General features: G+C 41.7%; 1 long non-coding RNA gene across 1 annotated transcript; it reads right to left on the bottom strand.

Moving 5' to 3' along the window:
- Window positions 1-4,905: 4,905 nt before the first annotated feature.
- On the bottom strand, window positions 4,906-19,782 carry LOC134419194 (uncharacterized). Its single transcript, XR_010027998.1, has 3 exons — window positions 19,674-19,782; window positions 6,007-6,134; window positions 4,906-4,916 (listed from the first exon to the last, which is right to left on the bottom strand). It is a non-coding gene; the product is annotated as an uncharacterized LOC134419194 (long non-coding RNA).

Below are 19,782 nucleotides of genomic sequence, written 5' to 3'. Positions count from 1 at the left end.
CCAGATTTTCCAAGGGGCATCTATTTTACAGCTACCTTTTGAAGCTAAGAGAAACAACATTTTTAAAGCCAGTTCATGTTGTATTCTTGAAGGACTTTCTGTATTTGGTTAATTTTCATTCCTGCTTACACGTGCACACGCACATACCTGGAACAGCTAAAACAAAGACTTCAAGGTGGGAAAAACTGAGGAAGAAAGAGAAATGGTGTCAAAGATGGACTCAGTTTCAAAGAGAACACTAAACCCATCAGTTTTTGTCCCTCGTGCAAGTGCTCAGACAAAAGTTTCCCAGGTTCCTTATAAACTGAAAAAACCTTCCTGAATAATTTACATTTTTCAAAAATGGTCTCCAGCAAGCTTTACCTAAGAGCTAGCTGAGCCTCCTTGCAAAATGTGCTGTTTAACTGAGGTTTAACTAGACTATCATCTACAATCCCAGGCCCAAATACAGGGAAATAAAGCCCACAATGTTTTCCCAAAGGAGGCAGAAGGAGTTTACACGCTGTATCCTGTAAAGAGGCAAGAGGCACAGATAAAGTTGTGCTTTCAGCTCCACCAGAATAAATCCTCAGGAACTCCACGTTGACAGAAACCTCCACCCTAAACTCTCCAAGGACTTTCCTCAGCTCAGCTGAGGATACTAACGAAGCAAACTCTGATCCTCTTTTTTTCCTAGAAATCTGCTTGACAATTCAACATCTTTGATGTAAATCCTTTAAAAGACTGTGATGGCACCAAGTAAGGAACAGGATGGGGGAAAACCTGTTTCTGACTCCTCTGTGGGGGGACCATTAGGAGGAGGGTTAATAGCCCTGGGCATGCGATCACATTAAGGTTTGTGCCAGTTCCCCCAGGCTTTCCCTTGCCATCAGCAGCTTCCCCAGGCTGGGCAGCTCACCCTCATCTCCTCTCCAAAGACAGCTCTTAAACAGAAGCACAACAGTCTGCTGGGAGGAAACACAAAGATAATCACACAACTAACTTATATGGACAAAGTATGAAACAGGCCGAGGGAGGGCAAAGAGGGAGGGAGCCTTTGATAGCTTCACCTTTGGAGCAATACAAACCTAACGCACATTAAAAACAGAGAGGTGGGGGGAGCTGGAATCCAGACCTTCCCAACATGTGGATTGCAGCACTGAGGCAGCCCCGAGTCTAAACAAGGCTGGAGTTAGCATTCAGAGCACACAGCCCAGCAGAGTATGGGAAAGGGATCGAGCAGCCAGCCCAAAGAGCTGGCGCCATGAACTGACGAGCAGAGCGCAAGTGATAAAGATTTACTGCGAGAGAGGAGGAAACAGTCCGCTGGCCCGATTAGAGCTGTGAATACCGAGTTGTTCAGGGAGGATTTTGCAGCTGACTGATCACAGGCTGTCGGAGCAGGCCTTGGACAACAGCTGCAAGGCTTGCTGGGCTGCAGAAACAAAAGGCGCCTAGCACGGTGCAAAGAAAGAGTTGACAGGTTGTTGTTAGCAGTGGCAAACGTGTGAGGTATGTCACTGTGTGTGAGACGGGCTGGGCGGGGGTGCTGGGGAAGAAGGAGGGCAAGAAGCACAGGCAGCACTCAGAAAAAGAGGGGGCGTCGCGGGGGAGGGAGCAGGGACACAGGCTTGGTCAAAGCGTTTTCCTAAAATCAGGCCGGTGTTTGTAAGGAGGACAATCACAAGGTCTGTTTACTGCTGCCAAGATGAATTAGCCCATCGTCTCATTTATAGGACGAATCCGGTGGCACAGACTATAAGGTGCATGGCATTAAAGGGACTAATTAGACGATTCTGGCAAATCTGAATTAAGACCCTTTCTTTCTTTGAAAGCTGGAAAGCATTTCTTAGGACTCCAGTCAGATGGCTTAGGTTTTGTTGGGCCTTTTCTTTCCCTTCTGAGAAGGGATATCTTGTGCAATTCCCTAACTCACAAGGGTCTACTCTAAATTCTGCTCTGAGCTTCAAGAACAGTTGTTAGGAAGCTGCTGGCATTTACATCGTATCTAAAAAGGTCCAAATGAAAATCCTGGATTCTGCAGGAATTCAGCTCCCAGGGATAAACTTTACAGCTGGTCCCTCCTGTTAAGAATAGGCTAAACCAGAAGCCCAAATGAGAACATACCTGAGCTAGGAGCCTGCAGCTGAATTCTCACTCACACACACAAAACAAGCGAGGTTTTTCAAAAGATGGCTTCTAATCTGACACCCACCCCCTTCAAATACAGTGCCTGCAGCCAAGCGTTTTTCCCAAGCAACTCTGAGCTTTCTGGAGCCATGGTTCACTTAGCATGTGAGTGCTGGGCAGGAATGTATCAATGAAACTCCAGAGATGATCAAAGACAGGAGCTGGAGAACAGGAGACCTTACTTTCAGCTCCCTGTTTGGCAAGTTTAGGATTCAGTTCTTGAAGTCTGGCAACATTTTTACCCCAATTGTGACCAAAACAAAGTGTTCCAAACACCTCCAAAGCAGTGGTGCATGCTGTTTGCACACAACCACTATATTACAGTGGTCACTATTAAAATGTTTTACAAGTAACTAACGTTACCATGGCATTCACAGCATACTCATAGAAGGCAATACCATGAAAATCACAGAAACATCCAGCACTGCAAACTGCAAATATCAGATGTTCCATAGTAATTAGTGACACGTTGTAAAGCAGAGGCTTCTTGCATTTTAACACACATATCTATCACCAACAAATAGGAGATGCTACAAAATAAAGGCCTTTATAGTGTTCAATCAATTATACAAACAAACCTTATTTTGATTTTTCTCTTCTAAATGGTCTCTGGGACCCAGTTAGTCTAGTCCCAATGGGCAGCACTTGATACACTGTAAAGGGAATACAGAACAAGAGGCATTTCAAGGCTTCTAACACAGCTCCATTCTCCCAATATATATATATAAAAACCAACCCAGTGTGCAGAATACTCCATCTAGGGGCAGAAATGTGACTCAAAATTTCCTTAGCCTTTCCTTTGACATGTGTTAACCTCATTGTACCAGGTCTGAGTGCATGAGAAATAATCAGGCATTTCACAGAGGTTCTAAATAGCTCTTCTTCAGTATGAGTCCATATATTTTTACTTTTGCATTATTTTAAATACAGAGCTTCCAGTTTGAGTTTCCGCTTAACAGTGATGAAGAACACAGGCACCACTTTTATACACCTACTAGCAACTGGACTATACTTTAAACTACAAATATTATCTTAGGAACCATTTATAATCCATCATCCCCATATGCTCGAAGTTTTCAGCTAAATAAGGGTGGCCAGTGAGCTCAACTAAAAAGAATACTGAAATGCCTGAAGGACTACTTGTGTAACTATATTTTTGGATGTAATTGTGCTTCTGCTGGGGTCAAAGCAAAGTCTGAATTTAAGTGCAATGAGAGTAGAAATAATTCATGGCAGAGGTATATTTCTGAGTCACAAATTCTCCCTCTAGCTGGATAATTCAACATCATTTATGATTAATGGTATTTGTTCACCAAATGTATTTGAGAGCAATGTATACAGGAGACAGAAGCAACAATTCACAGGCTCTGAGAAAACCCTGAAAATATAAAATAATCCCCTTTAAGAACTTTTTTCTTTTTAAGGAAAAATTTGTTACAGAAGTGTATCAAGCCTTGCCTTCCAGTGATGTTTTCTTTATAAAAATCGCTTTCAGCTGACAAGTCCTCACTGATTTTCCATAGTCAGCAATGGGTTACGGCTTGTCCATAATGTCACAGCTTTCCACTGCACTGTGTCTTGCTCTTTGTCTCTCTGGTACAGACAGGCTGCTTCTGAAGCTGTTGTAACACTTTGGAAAGCAATCAAATTACTTCCTACACTTGGTCCCCTTAAACACCTCTGCTTGATCGCCCTCCACTCTTCCTGTTCAGCCTCTCAGTCCCAAACCTCATACTTCATAAATGCAGAGGTTAGAATTTTCTAGACACCACTTTAATTTTTCAAATAGCAATCCAATTACTGAGCAAATTGGCACATGTGCCTGGTTACATAGTGACTTGGCACTGCTTCCACTCGCTGCTGGCAGTGATGAATGTGTTTCCCCTTCAGCCCTCCTCATCTATCTGCCCCAGCCTCCGAGCCAACACCAGTGACCACATAAGGAGAGTGCCTGGCAGCTGCAAGCCTGAGGTGCCAAGAGGCAGATTGTGTTCTGTAGCAGCAGGATCTGGGGCTGTGACTGGCTTCCTGGCTAGTCTTTTGTAAGACCTTTTCCATGGCCTCTAGGTTGGCTCTAACGAAGCCTGTAGAAATGCCTGCAGGGAGCTGGTATAGAAGTGAGTTAAGTCAAAGGTTTAATTTGGTTTCTAAAGTGAAGTGAATGTATACTGGCCTTCTCTTTCCACCCTGCAATTATATTCCTGCCACATTTATGTGAAAATACAGTATTCAGTCAACAATAGGAGTGCATTCCTGGGTATGTCTGCACCACATATTGGGGCAAAGATCGCCAAGCCAGTCTCAATTAACTTTGCTGCAGAACCAGGAGCAATATAGCCGTGTTTGTTTGCTGTGACACACGAGCTAATTAACTATGTGTGGCAGTAACAGAGCTTTACTGTTTCTGGCACCGATGCTGCTGTCCCTGTGTGGCAAACTGCTACAGACATGCCAGCTCACTTGGAGGTAACCATAGGGCTCCCCAAGCCAGTGCTGCTTTGCACTGCCCTGATGTGTTTAGGAAAACCCCAGGAACTGGCAGGAATTTGTTGGCCATCACGTGATAGTGGCAAGGCTACAGATGTGGTTACAGTAAATGTGGACTGTTCCACCCCAGTCACATTCTTTCAGTACTCACAGCATGATGGTCACAGAGCATCTTTAAGTAATGTGTTGAGCATCTTGAGCAGCATCTGTCACATGTGCTGCTTTCTCAATATCTCACTTCCTCCTCCAGGGGCAAAAAGCTGGACAAAGATATTGTAAATGTTTCTCATAATTGCTTTTTTTCTTTCCCCCCAAGAAATTTGTGTCTTATTAATAAGTGAACTTCTTTAGACTATTTAAAAAGCCATTTTCAATTATTGCAATGAAGCAGATAAGAACTTTCCCACAACAGGATAGCTTCTCCCCATCTGGGTGTTTTTTTGATCCCCAAGAAATTAACTCTCTTAAAATAAATGAGTGCAGGTTCCAACGACCAGAGATGCACTATGATCCCTGTAATTCAAACAGGCTTTGGTTAAGGTAAAAACAAAACACAACTTGCCAGCTCTTCCTCTTTTGGAATTCCACCTCAGGCATACCAAGAAGCTACTGGAGAGAATCAGAGTTATTTGTCCAGCAAATTTCTGATGCAGATGATAGTCTGGAAAATATCTGAGTGGACTATGAACTGCACACACAAGAATATTTCACTGAGTTTGCTTGCTTGGACTTTACTGTATGAGTTGCACTTTATGGGTACAGTTGTTTGTTACTGATGGAATTTTTTCCTGTCCCTTTATATTTTTTCCCCTAAATCAGGTATTTTGACAGAGGTACTTAATGAGACGTACTCAGAGGTACTCAGTGAGTGGTCAGATTATATTTAATTAAATCATCTGCATTTATTATAACTCAAGAGCCTTTACCAGTGTTTATCTGTGGCTAGATAAGAAGCCCAAGGTCTTCTGTTGGCTCCCTAGATAAACAAGCCATGTTGTAATTCCAAGAACCACCATAAGTATACAAGGACTTTCTCTTCAAACCTAATCAATCACCCCAGATCTCAAGACTGACTTTTCACAAGGCACCAAACGCAGTGATACATTTTAACACACGCACCCCTCGAGCTATCCCTCCATACAATCACTCATAACTGTGATGCAGCAGTGTGGATTTTAATTAACTGTTTGATACCTGAGTGTGATATTTTTTCTCTGTGCTCACAGTCTTTGCCATAACTTTTTATGGAGTCACTTTAAACAAACACCATGAAATCCTGCACAGGCACCAGGCAAGGTAAAGTTACACACGTTGCTGGTAGGCTTCAGACCATTTTTCAGCACTCTGTACCTCTGTATTCCAGTGATGTCCAAGAGAAGGATAAAATCCCTGGAGCTGCAGATGAAGTGAAACCCTACTGCCATCTTCAATACCTTCTATGGGAGCTGGACACTGGAGCCACTCTCCTGGCCACAGGCCTGTAGGACACAAGGAAGAATTAGTTTTCCAGAAGGGCACATAAGCACGTGCCTCTCACCAGGCATGTCAATGTCCCAAAAATGCCAAAGCTAGCAACATTGCTGAAGCCAACCTGTGCTGGAGTTAAGCATGCACTTAAGAGCTCTGCTGGATGGCAGCCATTTACAGATGTACAATCAGTACAGAGACATGGAGGCAGAGACTTCCTTTCATGGGTCCTCTGAATTCTCTTCCTGAAGACACATACTTGGTCATTTTAATTAACATGTTTAGAAAACCAAATACTCTTCTTCTGATTACATCTCAGACACTGGCATATGTATAATTTTTCCTGGAGTCCTTAATTTACCATGCTTCCTAAAGATCCAGGGCCAGACAAACAACTGAAAATCAAATGCACAAAGTAGCTGGATTTTGAGAAGACAAAACTTTTCCTGCTCCTGTTTACCTCTTGCTTTATCCCTGATTTGTTTGAAGATGCTGGTGGGTACTTGCCTGCATGTAATGATAACTATTAACAGCAGCTTGATGAATAAGAGAAGAGAAAGTGGAAAAGAAAACAATAGGAAAGGCATAAAGGGCACTAAGTCGTTCCTTCTGGGATGGGCATTAGGCATATGTTCACTACTTCAGTCTCAGTGCAATCAGAGCTGTCCTGTGCCACTGCCAAAAACTGTAACAGGTGCCAGAAGATTACAGCATGGGTTAAATCCACTCTTCAGGCACTAGCTCAGGGACTGATCCAAATCCCAGAAACCAATGAACATCTTCCCCCAGATGTCAACTGTTTTCAAATAGTTCCCCTCTTATTTCCAGTGTGATGCTGGGGAGGGGCAGGGGGATAAATAAATTTGGCTGCCAGGAGGCAATCCTCTGATTTCACGACTGCCAGCCTGGCCAGGTGCCAAAGTCATGTACAGCCACTCAAACACATTTGTAAGGTAATTAATATTTTATGTTCACAATAAGAAAGCTTCATTCATACAGAACTATTAAGACAGTTTCTGGTTCCATTCTTCCCAGCACACTACAATGACAACTCCATGTCAGCAGCAGCCACATGCCCTAAAGGTGCCAAGCTGGCAAGGATACTCTCTGTCAGCATTTGGCATCCAAACCCCTTGGCAAAGCCCTCAGCAGTTGTGCTTGGCTGCCTTTGGATCCGTCATGTGCTTGGGCTGCTGATAGCAGGGGAGGGTGCCACGTCCCCTGGGCACCATTTCCCTTTAACACCTGTCTGACTCGGAGGAATGCGTGCACATGCAGAGCGCAGAGATCCCTGCACAAATCCTCCTGCACACCCACAGCACATGCTCCAATTTTATTGAAAGAGCTTGTTTCCTCAGAAGCACTGTGCCTTCCTTTTTTTTTTTTTTTTTTGTTAGGTCTTTTTTTTTCCCCTCTCCCCCCTCCTCTTTGCCTTCACATATCTGTATACAGCCCTTAGAGGGTCCTACATCCTGCCATGCATTCCACATGTGTTGGAGGTTTCCTCTGTGAACAAGGAATACAAAACATAGCCCTTTTGTATATAATGAAATCTCATATTTTACTGTGCTCATATAAAACCATTTCTTTGTGACTAAGACTCTTTTTATTTGTGACATTTTAATGATCTACGAATGTTTGGTATAGATGAAAGGAAATTATTATTTCCAGGTCACCTTGCAGTAATACTTTTTGATAGGCACCATAATTCCAATTAAGTTGAGTAATAAGAGAGGGGAAAACCCTTCAAACATTTAAAGTGCCACTGAAGCAGACATATTTTTAGGGGAAAACATAGAAACAAGCATGCATGCTTTACCACAAGCTACAACATATCAGGGGAGCCCAGATAAGAAAACTCAAACCCCTTTTTCCTCTGCAGACCAGTCAAACAAATGCAGACCATAAGAATGTGACACTGTGCCCATTGTGCCACAGAATTGGGGCTGACTTGGGCACAAATTCATTGAAATACTCCCGAGTCTGGTCCCTCAGAGGTACCTGTCAAAAGCACAGCTACCACCCCAAGCTTGGCAGAGGCAGCTCCCAGGAGCTACAGCAGAGAAGTGCGTTGAGATGTTGCAGAGCACGTCCCCAAATCCCTGCCTGTCCCAAAGCACCACCCCCATGAGCCTGCACTGGTTCTTCTGGTACATTCCGACACCTTTGAGCACAGTTATCTTTGGGTCAGACACCCTGAAGCCTGTGAAACACACGCAAGCCTTGGGTAGCTAAGCTCACACCACAGAGTAGCTGCTATCGCTCACTCTGGAGGGAAGGCTCCACGTGCCCATCCCACCCCAGCTGGAACATCCACACACAGGCCACGACCCTCGTGCTCCCCCTCAAGCCATACCCTCTGCCTGTCACCTTGTACTGTGATTTTTGCTTTGTGTCAAGCTCAGGGCCCACAGACACCAGCCAAGGCCTCTCTGTTCTAGCACAGAACACAAACCCTGCTGGCTGCACGTAGTATGTGTCTCTCAGTACTCCTGTGTTTACCCACATGAGCTTTGCTTTTTTGAAATGAATTCTTTTAAAATTGTTTTGAGGGAGCTGATTTTTGTTGTTTTCTTGGGCTTTTTTTACCTTTTTGCACAGTTTTTCACTATTCAATCAGGAAAAACACTTCTCTCCCCCTCTCCTCTGACACGTTTCCTTCAGAATACTAGGACAACACACAGGATGGACACTGGGCCCAAGACAAATTTAAGATCCAGCATCTTTCCTGGCCACAAGCCATACTTTTTTGGAATGGAAAAAAGCTTTTTAATAAGGCATTTTCAGTAAGAAATTCACTATTTAACCCTGGAGAGGTAAGAAAATACTCCAACTTAAAATTATTATTCAGTTGCATATAAAAATGTTATTTTAGATAATTTTTAGGGCTTGCTATAATTGCATTGCATTATTATCCTTTTTTTTTTTTTTTTTTTTCTCCATGACCTGGGCAGTGAATTTCTTTGTGATTAAAGCACCTGGTTTTTGGAGCAAGGGAGACAAAAAATAAGTACCAAATAAACATATAAAACTCTCAAGCAACATTCCTGGAGTAGTTCTTCTGTAAAGTGCATGGCATGTTCAGAACACATGATTTCCTAGTACAAAGATTTTATTGGCTTCGCTGCTCAGTGTGATCATCTCAGATTCATGCCAAATTAACCCTCCCCATCATATTGATATTTTATATTTCATTTCAGGCTAAACCTACTCTTTCTAAACAGCAAGTTCCCAGCTCCTGTGGGATTTCCCAGGCTGAATGCATGTTTTATTATCTTCCCTTGAAAATTATAACCTAGAAGGCAGTGCTGCATATTACTCTTGGCAACTAAAGCGGAAAGGAGTAAGCACAGTATTTCAGAAGATGCAACCAAAGAGACAGGGAGTAGGCTTTGCCTCCATCAAGTTCCTGGCATCTTATTTTGGCAGCATCCCAGTGCCAGGCACCAGGAGCAGGCTTGTTCTCACACAAGTGCCAGTCAGAGTGAACCCTGGGATGAGTGCACCTACAGCATGGTTTGTATACAAGTCATGTGGAAGACCAAAGAAAAGAAAAGAAAAAATTGATGTAAAAGTCAGAAAAGCCTCCAGTTTGAACTACATACACATAAATCTACATGGACAGACCCTGCCAGGTGTTTCCTTATCATGATCCACTTCCCCCTGTTAACGTGACTAAATAAATACAACTCACCCAAATTAAATCCCGACCATTTCCCCATTTTAAATTTAATGAACTTTCTCAGATTTGTGCATTTTTTTCAGCATGCAATGTAAAGTCAAGAGCTTCTTCATGAGAACATGCCTGACTGGGAAACTTATTTTTTTCAGAACAGTTACTGTGCCATGACACAAGGGTAGAACACTGCTTTAAAGGGCTGCTGACTCTGGACAATTTATATGCTAATTTCAGAAATGATTCCTCCTACATTAAATAAGGAGCTGAGGAATGTTCCAAAGGTCTAGACAGACCATGGCATTAACAGATTGGGTAAATCAACATTAATACTGCCCACAGCATATTACACCGTGTGAACTTTCTTCACTGCCCACACTTTACTAATTTTAGTTCCACGTGGTTCCTCAGCTGACTGGCCAAAATATAAACTACACCAGCTCCCTAAAGCCTCCCTGTGCCCATCTTGACCTTGGATTTGCCTTTAATATTAAACTTGAGAAAAAAAAATCCTAAATGGTCACACTTTTTTATTCAGTGTATGTTTATAAATGGTTTTTAAAGGGTTAATAATGATTAATAGATTATAAAAATATTAAAGGAGCATAGACAGCTATAAACACTAAGAATAGCTGTTTGGCACCCAGTACTAACTGATCAGCCATCTAGAACATACATTCTAGCCCAAACTCCATCAGTGTGGAGGCCAAGTCTGGCAAATAATTCAAATATCTTCAAGCTTGTTTGAGCATTGACAAGTTCTCCAGCATTTATTAGCAGTATTCTGAGGCTATTATTAAAGTATGAGACAAATTTGTCTCTGAATTTATACTTTGAATAAATAAGCTGTTATAAAACCTTAGACTAACAGAAAATCTTCAGTTTTTGTTTTGCTTTGAATAAAAATGGCCTTTACACATTTTCTCATATGTTATATGTAATGCTAATAAAACAGAATTGAAAGCCTCAAAATGCATGCAACAAGCATCACTAGATGAATCACAAAGTACTAAGATCAATTGAATTTTTAAAACTCCTTCTGTTCCTATATCTCAGCTTAACAGCTACACTGCTAAAACAAGGCACTGATGAACAGCATGATGCTGAGTCTAAGTGCTTAGCTGTCATAGAAAAAAAAAAAGTAAATCCCATTTGGGATGAAGTTTTGGGTTTAGAAATAAATCAGCATGCAAAGCATTTACAGCATTTTGTGGATTATCGAAATATGATGAGCTCTTGCAGTGTCACTTACTGGTAAACCCTAAAGCAATAAACACTGCCAGGTACTTTCACATGACAAAAACTTGATTTCTTTGCAACTGAAGTTATAGCTGCTGATAGGCTTTTCTTTCTTCCACCCTCACCTCCCTCCCTTTTTTTTTCATTCCTACTTAACTGAGGATTACACCAAATCTATGTGAATTACACAATCTCATCACTTCCTTAACAAACATTGCAACATTTTGGGGGCACAGAACTGAATATTAAGTCAGAAGAGCACTGGGCAGGCACCTCCTCTCATTGAATTAAACAGCTGAACTTCCACAGACTGCCAAGGGATTGAATTAGGTCTGCTTATGGTGTGGATGCCAGCAAACTCTTTGTGCTTCATCACATTTACTCCCCTAACCAATCATTGCACTAGAACTTAATTATTTCATAGGAGCCACCTCTTAGCAAACCACAGCCAGGTATGGAGTGAAAAAGCCTTCCAAAAACCAGTACAAGCAGGACCCCAAGATCTGACCTAGGTAATAAATATGTCACACACAGCAAGAAAATGCTTTGCTATACCTGAGACACCTCAGCCAAATGGCTCCTGATAATGAGGAGGAGATTAATCAAAATTTTGGGGTTAGATGATAACACTTGATATACTGAAAACAATAATCCTCACACACCTCAAATTAATTTCAGAGTGCTGAACCTTGTGTGGGAAATAACTCATGTGTGAAAAGAGACACAAAATGCATACAGCTTCAAAAAGGATTGGGAGATCTCAGAATCCAGAGGTGTTGCTATGCTCCATGGAACACAGAAAACCCGAAGAGGCTTTATAACCTTTGCATATAATGTTGCTAAATATTCAAGCAGGCATTCTTCCTGAGAAACCACCACAAGCGAAGCTCATGCAGATGTCTGCTCTTGAGTACATATAAATGTATGTGTAAAACACCCTATGCTTCTCAACAGGAAGGAAACAGTTCCTGAGTCAGGGCTCATACAGAGGCTCTGACTCATACCTTTGCACAGTTTAGAGTCATGTTTCTCCCTTTCTGTCTTAGTCTATTACCTCAGCTTCCTTCCAACATCCCTTACCTCCTGTGAAGGCTCAGGCAGCTCCTTTCCTCCACCAATCCTCTTAGATTCCCCCAGAACATACCTTGCCTCAACAGGAAAACAAAACACTGGAATTAATGTTATTTTGTTATATCTTTACTTCTCTCTATGCCCCTCTCCTTATGCTGCCTTTTAGGTTAAAGGTTTTTTTATGACAGGGATTAGTTACTATTCTGTGTACTCACACACCATAGGCTGGATCTTAACCAGCCTCAAGGCACTACCATAAGAAATTGAGAATAGAAAGAGACTGCCTTTGCCCTAGGTAAATGCTTTCCAGAGTGATATCAATCATATTTTTCCCTCTTTGCAAGAGGAATCCCAGAAAGCACTGCCAAACATTATAGAACCTAAATCACCAGTTCTTTTGAAACATATGTATTTTAAACAATTTCTATAGCATGAAACGAAATTACATTTATTCTATGCATCTCTGAAATATTAAACCAAGGTGGAAATTTTATTTTTGAGTGTTGTTCATGTATCTTTTCAGGGTACTTAGGAGTAAATTTTACGTGTTCACAATTACCCTTTTCATTGAGCTACCTGAATACAATTAGAAGAACATTCAAATTGCAAAAATTTTCCTATGAAAGACCATAATTGGATATAGAAATATTTCAAAATACTCAGGAAAACACCCACAAAAACAATTGGTTCTGAACATGTTTAGCATCTAAATACTTTTTTACTGATAATTTTACAGCAACCATGTACTTCATTTTCTCAGTGGCAAAGCTCTTGGAAAATCCAAGAGGTATGTTGCCAATCTGTGTTTATCACAGAATCCTACAATAGTTTGGGTTGGAAGGCACCTTAAAAATCATCTCATTCCAAGCTCCCTGCTCTGAGCAGGGACACCTTTCACTGTCCCAGGTTGCTCAGAGCCCCAGCCAACTTGGCCTTGAGCAATTCCAGGGATGGGGCAGCAGCGCTTCTCTGGACAGTCTGTGCCAGGGCCTCACCACCCTACAATAAATAATTTCTTTTTAATATCTAATCTAAATCTACTCTCAGTTTGAATCCATTCTCCCTTGTCCTGTCACTCCATGCTCTTAGGAAAAGCCTCTCTCCATTTTTCTTGCAGGCTCTATTCAGGTACTGGAAGCCACAGTTAGGTCACCCCAAAGCCTCCTCTTTTCCAGACTGGCCAATCCCAATTCTCTCAGCTTTTCCTCACAGGAGAGGTGCTGCTTTACCTTGGTGGTCTCCTCTGGACTCACTCCAACAGCTCCATCTCTTTCCTGTGCTGAGACCCAAAAACTGGATGCAGCACTGCAGGTGGGGAGGTGCAGAATCCCTCCCTCCCTCCCCACAGTGCCTCGATGCAGCCCAGCACACAGGTGGCTTTCTGGGCTGCTATTACACATTCCTGGCTCCTGTCCAGCCTCTCACCCACCAGCACTCCCAGATCCTTCTCTCAGGGATGTTCTAGATCTGTTCATCCCCAGCCTGGGCTAACCTGGCCCAGAGAGGTGCAGCACTGCACTTAGTCTTGTTAAACCTCATGAGATTCCCATGGGCCCACTGCTTGAGTTTATCCAGGTTCCTCTGGATAGCACCCATCCCTCAGGTGTGTCATCACCCTGAGCTTGGTGTCACCTGAAAATTTGCTTTAGGGTCAATAAAAGCCACATGGACAGTCCCTGTTGTTTACAGAACACATGCCAGACCTTACCAAAGGCCACTGAAACCAGAAGAAATCTTTCAGACCTTTAAGTGGAGTTAGAATGAAGAAATAATTCACTCTTCTCCAGAACAGCACAAAGGCAAATTAACCACAAATTCTGCAGAGTAGGAGCTGAATTTCTACCATTCCTAAGGAAGTGGGAACTCACAATCTCAGTCTTTCCATTAGGGGGAAAGCATGGGGTTATTGCAAGAACTAACCCATTCTGACATGCCAAAAGGACATATTTTCTTTCCCATTAAGCTCAGGTTTCCACCTTTGGCTATGTTCTCAGAATACAAAGTTCTTTTTTAACCCAACTCAGCAGGGCATGCAACAAGGAGAGTGGGAGAACTTTCCTGAATGTGTACTGAGCAGTTAGCCCAGGCTTCTGTCTCTGATGGAGACATCAGTTTCAGATCAAGATGGGCATTACAGCCACCTTATCTAATCATCATCCCTCACACAGACAGGAAACCTCAGGCAGATCTAAAAAGCTCAAAACTACACATTCCAGAAAGGCATCCACTTGGCAGCTCTGCAGTAAAACAGTAATGCTTCAAAATGCCACACTTCCTTGAGAATCTGACAACTTTGCTGTGAGCATTACTCAGCTCTGGAGAGGATGCACCTCCAGGCTCAGCAAAGTTTGCAGCCCCTAACATGCATTCAGATAGCAGAGCGACAAACTCTGGTTTGTGGCAAGAACAGCCTAGTTTGAGTACTTTAGCTGTGAATTCAAGCTAAATTAGGTAGGTGATCAATCCTTCAGCCCTCTGCTGGTGAATTGAGGGAAACAGTGAAAATTATTGAAACACTATTTTATGAACAATATATCATTATTTCTTTTTATATGGGGCCAGATGAAATTCCAGAGGTCTGTGGTAAGTTGGAAAAGAGGGTAAACCCCTAATTTGTAACAAAGTGTCCCAAAAATGCATTGAAGGTTCTGATGATTTCAGGTGTCCTCCTTCACAATGGCAGTACCTTCTCTCCTCCTTGTTTGCTGAAGAATTTGTGTAGGGTCTTCCCTAATTGCACATTCTGAAGCTTTCTAGCTAAAACAAACTCTCTTTAAAATGGGCAAGTCATTGAGCCCAAAATTCAACCTTTTAAACATGTGAGGTTTGGATGCACTTTTGCCAAATCCACGGCAGATCCAAAGACACCTTCTGAAATTCCTGCCAGTGTTACTAACAGGAATGGCTTTTGGTTGCAGTCACTGAGGCTGTAAGGGCTCTACAGTCACTGCTGACCTTACAGATCCTTGTGTTATTTTGTTAACATGATAGTTTATGCCTCTTGGAGGTTTGCACTGAGATACATTGGAGATTTGCCCTAAGATACATCGTTTGAAACAAGTACACGTGGAATTATCAGCCTGCAACTGCCCTTCTCCACCCACTGGAAACCATCAAGTATCTTTGACGTGGGGAAGCTGAACTGGAAGGAAATGGTGGCTATTCTCTTGAAGTAACCTCTAGAGAAGATGAGGAAGCCATTGCAAACTTGCGGGAAAAAACAAGTTTTCCCATTGTCAGCATGCAAAATAGGCACAGGACAACATGCAACATTTTTCTGCAGTCAGGTTGGCAAATCCTTGAATGGGAAGAAAATGAAAGCTAGAGGCAATGTGTTCCAAAGAACTATTAATTAACTAAGGGTCATAAAGCTGAGATTTAGAGAGCTGACTCCTCAAAGAGAGAGAAGCAGCACTGAGCCTGGAACAGAACATGAAACTTCAGTATTAGAACAGGTAAAATGGATTTCTCTAATAAAATAGGTTTTTCCAGTATCAGCCTCTTTTCTCAAGCAGTGTCTTTGTCCTAAAGAAAATAAGACAATTCTGCTACAGGTACTGCGCATGAAAAAATGAGAACATTCCTATTAGTCACCAACATTTTCCTCCATCATAATCCCAAAGTGGCTTCTAATCAATTCCCTACAGATAAAAAGCTCAGATGGTTATCTCTACCATCACATTATCACTGATGACTGCATTCCTAGGTTAGACATTAGAGACAAAGGGGGGTATCCTAAGAGTTTGTACATTTTCCCTTCAGTACCACGATTCCTGTCATTTCCTGTCTACCACCTTAAAGTTTCTGAAAAAGATACACAAAGCATGGAAGCAAATAATGGAACACTGCATCAGGGGACATTTCAACCATGTATAGGCAAATAAAGACAATACCAGAGCTGTGTGGGTGCAACAACTAACAAGAGTATAACTAATAAGAGAAAAATTCAGGAATGAAGTCAATTCACTGTAGCTAAATCACTGCAGATAGAACCAAGATGACCTAATGAAATAATCTCATGACATCTGGTTCAAATACAAGGAACCTTCCTATGACAGAACAGGTTTCTTTTCTCACATTGATTCTTGACTCATTTTCCAAGCTTTTCAAGACAAGGGGCATCTGATGTCTTAGTCACTAGAAGTTGAGACATCAGTTGAGAACCTCTTGCAGTAATTGGAACAATCAAAATAGCAATATAATTTTAGAGATACCTTTCTTCAGAGAGCTCCCAACAGTACTCACTGCAGTATAAAAATAAGCTTTATTAAGCTCTGCAGGATCCAAAAGCCTTTATTCCTTGAAGAGGCCACATGCCACCAGCAAACAGAGTCAACTGATCACCAGAGCACCTATTATGTTCCCAGGGATCCAGAAAATGCTGCCTTTTATTCATGCAAGATCATAACTTTTGGAGATACAGAAGCAAGCACTGAATCCTGAGCTCAGTGAGAGCCTCAAAACAGGGCAGTTCTTGTTCAGATCTTGTTCGTGTTTCTGTGGATTTTGGGCCTTGGGATTGAACCAACAGGAATCATTGTAGTTCAGAAAACCTCAGCATTACTAAGGCAAGATCTTCAGGCCAGCCTGTAAGGATTGGTACCTGACATCCAGTGCTCAGTAGGAGCACTGAACCACAGAGGTCCCTCCCTATTTCAGGAATAAACAATTCCCAAAGCCAACCTGTTCCTGATGCCTGAAGGAAGTCCATGGGGACAGTTTTAACTTTCTTATTCCCAGGAGAAGTAGCAAAAGAAAGATATTGAATTCTTTCCAGTCACTGAGTTTCCACATTTGCAGTGGCATTGCCCATAAAGTAGGAGATTGATGGCATTTCCACAGTGGTGATAGCAGAATGGGCAGTTGGAATATAAGAGATTTACTTACAATAGCAGCAACTCACAATCATTTTTAAAAAGTTAGCAAACAAAGATGTAAGTCCATAAAGGAAACAGGCATGTTTGTATGTATGCCTGCTGCAGACTGTGTTCTCCTTAAGGCCATGACACAACCCTTTGTGAGAGCTACATAGTGAGGTGTTAAAGGAAAACACAAAACAAAGAAAACCAAATGCTCTATCTCTTCACCAAAATGAACACACCCAAAACACGCTTAGCTGCTAGATCCAAATATAGAACGGATTTTTGAAGCCTTTCAAGCACTATCTACATTATCCAAAAGGGCAAATACACACACTGAAGAATAAATAGGGAGAGGTTAGCTTCTTCCTAAAAGGATAACAAATACTGTCTGTTTGTAATATTTTTATGACAGAAAACCAAAAATTACTAATAAAACCAAAAATTACTAATAAAAACTATCACTTTTTCTGGTAACATTCACAGACCCATTTGATTCTTTCCAGTAGAAAAATTACTTAAGAACTTTTACATGCTTTTATTCACACCAGCTCCAAGATGTATCTCTTGGGGACAAGCCTGGTCTGCTGGGAATATAGGATCTAATCTGGGAGGTGGTAGTTGCAGTCATCACATTAAAGCTCCTCACTCACTATCACAGAGCAAACCTCACCTGCAGACACATAGCTTCTATGTTTATATGCATATGCATGTTTATACATAAATATCTATTTTTTACATATATACACAGACACATGAAAACACACTTTTGGAAAGAAATCTTGTGTCTCAAACACAAAAAGCTATCTCACCATAAAGACCATTCTGAGATCTCATCTGCAGTTATCTCTATCACAAACATGCAGAACTGCAGTTCTTTCTGGCTTTATTTTGGTGGGATGCCATGGCAAGTGGTAAGTGCTCTGCTGCCACCCAATGACGTTTTTTGGGATTGTTCCTTTCTCAAGACCCTTTTTCTCCTACGCTACAACCAGGTTTAAAAAAAAATCACGTTAAATTAAAGCAGCACTTAGAGCAGGAGCACTTTGCATACCTGTGGTGCCTTGGCCTCTGGGGAACACAGGACATCACCACCTCACCTGTATGCAAATGGCCCCAGTCCTTTTCATCATTCCGCCAACAGCGGCAAAACTTTACCTGAATTCCCAGCCACAAAACCATCATTGTGCTGTGGCAGTTAATTTTTACTGGTTTACAATGTGCTTTCCTGTGCACAAGAGATAATTCCAGCTAAGCACAGCAGACCTTTCACACAGTTGTTATTAGGCTTTATAGGTCATCAAAGTGTTGATTTCGCAGCGCTGTGTCAATGCCAGACACGCTGACTCCCTGCACTGCTTTCATTGCTCAGTTCCTTTCTTCACCCTCCTGACAAAGCACAATTTGTTTTAGTCCTTACTACTACATCTAAATTTAGTTTGCAATGCTGTATAAACACAAGTGGTAGCCTGTCAGGTTTAAGTGAAAAAGGGGAAATGCTGTAACGTGGGTCTTTAAGTTCACCCCACCTATAATTAAGTCCTCAAAAGTTTGAATGCTTCAGCTTTCCTTGGAGTAAAAATAGACATTTGTACAGTGCCAGTTAAAGTAAATCTAAGAAACTAGACAAGTCATTTTTGTCAATATGTATTTGCACACAAGAAAAAGCTGCTCAGTTCTGAAGAACCTGTCCAGAATTCTAGGGTAACAACATGTGCATCTGCTCAAATTAGTGTAATTTAACATTTGTCAGCCCAGAGTATACAATGACTTACTTTAAAATGTAGTTTACATTTTCAGTTATCAGCTTGAGCTGACATAAAAGACCCCAACTGCTATGGGGTGAATGCTCAGTTGAGAATTTGTCACAGAGGAACCACCATTACAGGTTTAAAGGAAGGAATAAACCCAGCACTGCTTGGTTTATTTTCACCTATTTCATTACTAGTCTTGTTTTGGCACACAACACGTAGTAGGATGTTCCTCTCACCAGAATGTACAGGTTGTAGAATAATACACTAAAAACCAAAAGGAAGGAAGAACTAACTTCTTTTCCAATAAGCATCTACACAAATATTTGATCACTGCATTAAAAGACAGAAGTTGTTTCCAAAACATTCTGTCCACTGTTGCTCTCTGGGATTCTCAAAGATCAGAGATTCTTTTGAGGCTCATTAACAGTTAATGGTACTTAACTATGAGACAAAAAAACCCTGGATTTGGCACTTTATAAGAAGTGCCACTTTCTTACCCTTACATTTTCAGACTCTTAGCACAGCGCAGAAGTGTTAAAGCTACAAACATCTTGGTACAAACAGATGCGTATTACTGATAATTCACTGTCTCAAAACATACCTTTTTATGTTTTGCCATTAAAAAACAAAACTTGATTGTATTCCAACCCCCTGATTCAGGCCCCAGCACTTAACTATGCTGAGAATGTTCCATTAAGTACATCCAGAAGTGCTGATCACACAGCCCAGCCTGCACCCTCAGTGTAAAATGGGGGCTTGAACGCCCTCTGCTGGCTAAAACCACAGCTAAAGAGTTAAAATAACCTCTCACGTCCAAAAAAATAAAAGTACATTTAAAAACTTTTTAAAAATAAATAAATATAATCTTTATCTCTTCTTCAGAGATTTTCCTCTTTTTAGTTGTTGGCATCTCAAAGCAATCTTGCAGTACCTGAAAGGAAAACTCCTGACCTCCACTGTTTGTTGCTCCCATGAAACACTGGTCTGTGACTGGGAAGCTCTGCAGATGAGTCCTGCACAATTTCCTTCTTAAGCACTGCCAACAGATCACCAAGTGGAC

Source organism: Melospiza melodia, chromosome 6 (assembly GCF_035770615.1).
Source record: "Melospiza melodia melodia isolate bMelMel2 chromosome 6, bMelMel2.pri, whole genome shotgun sequence".
Classification (NCBI taxonomy): domain Eukaryota; kingdom Metazoa; phylum Chordata; class Aves; order Passeriformes; family Passerellidae; genus Melospiza; species Melospiza melodia.
The sequence above is the reverse complement of the archived record's forward strand: the minus strand, read 5'-3'. Positions and strand labels throughout refer to the sequence as shown.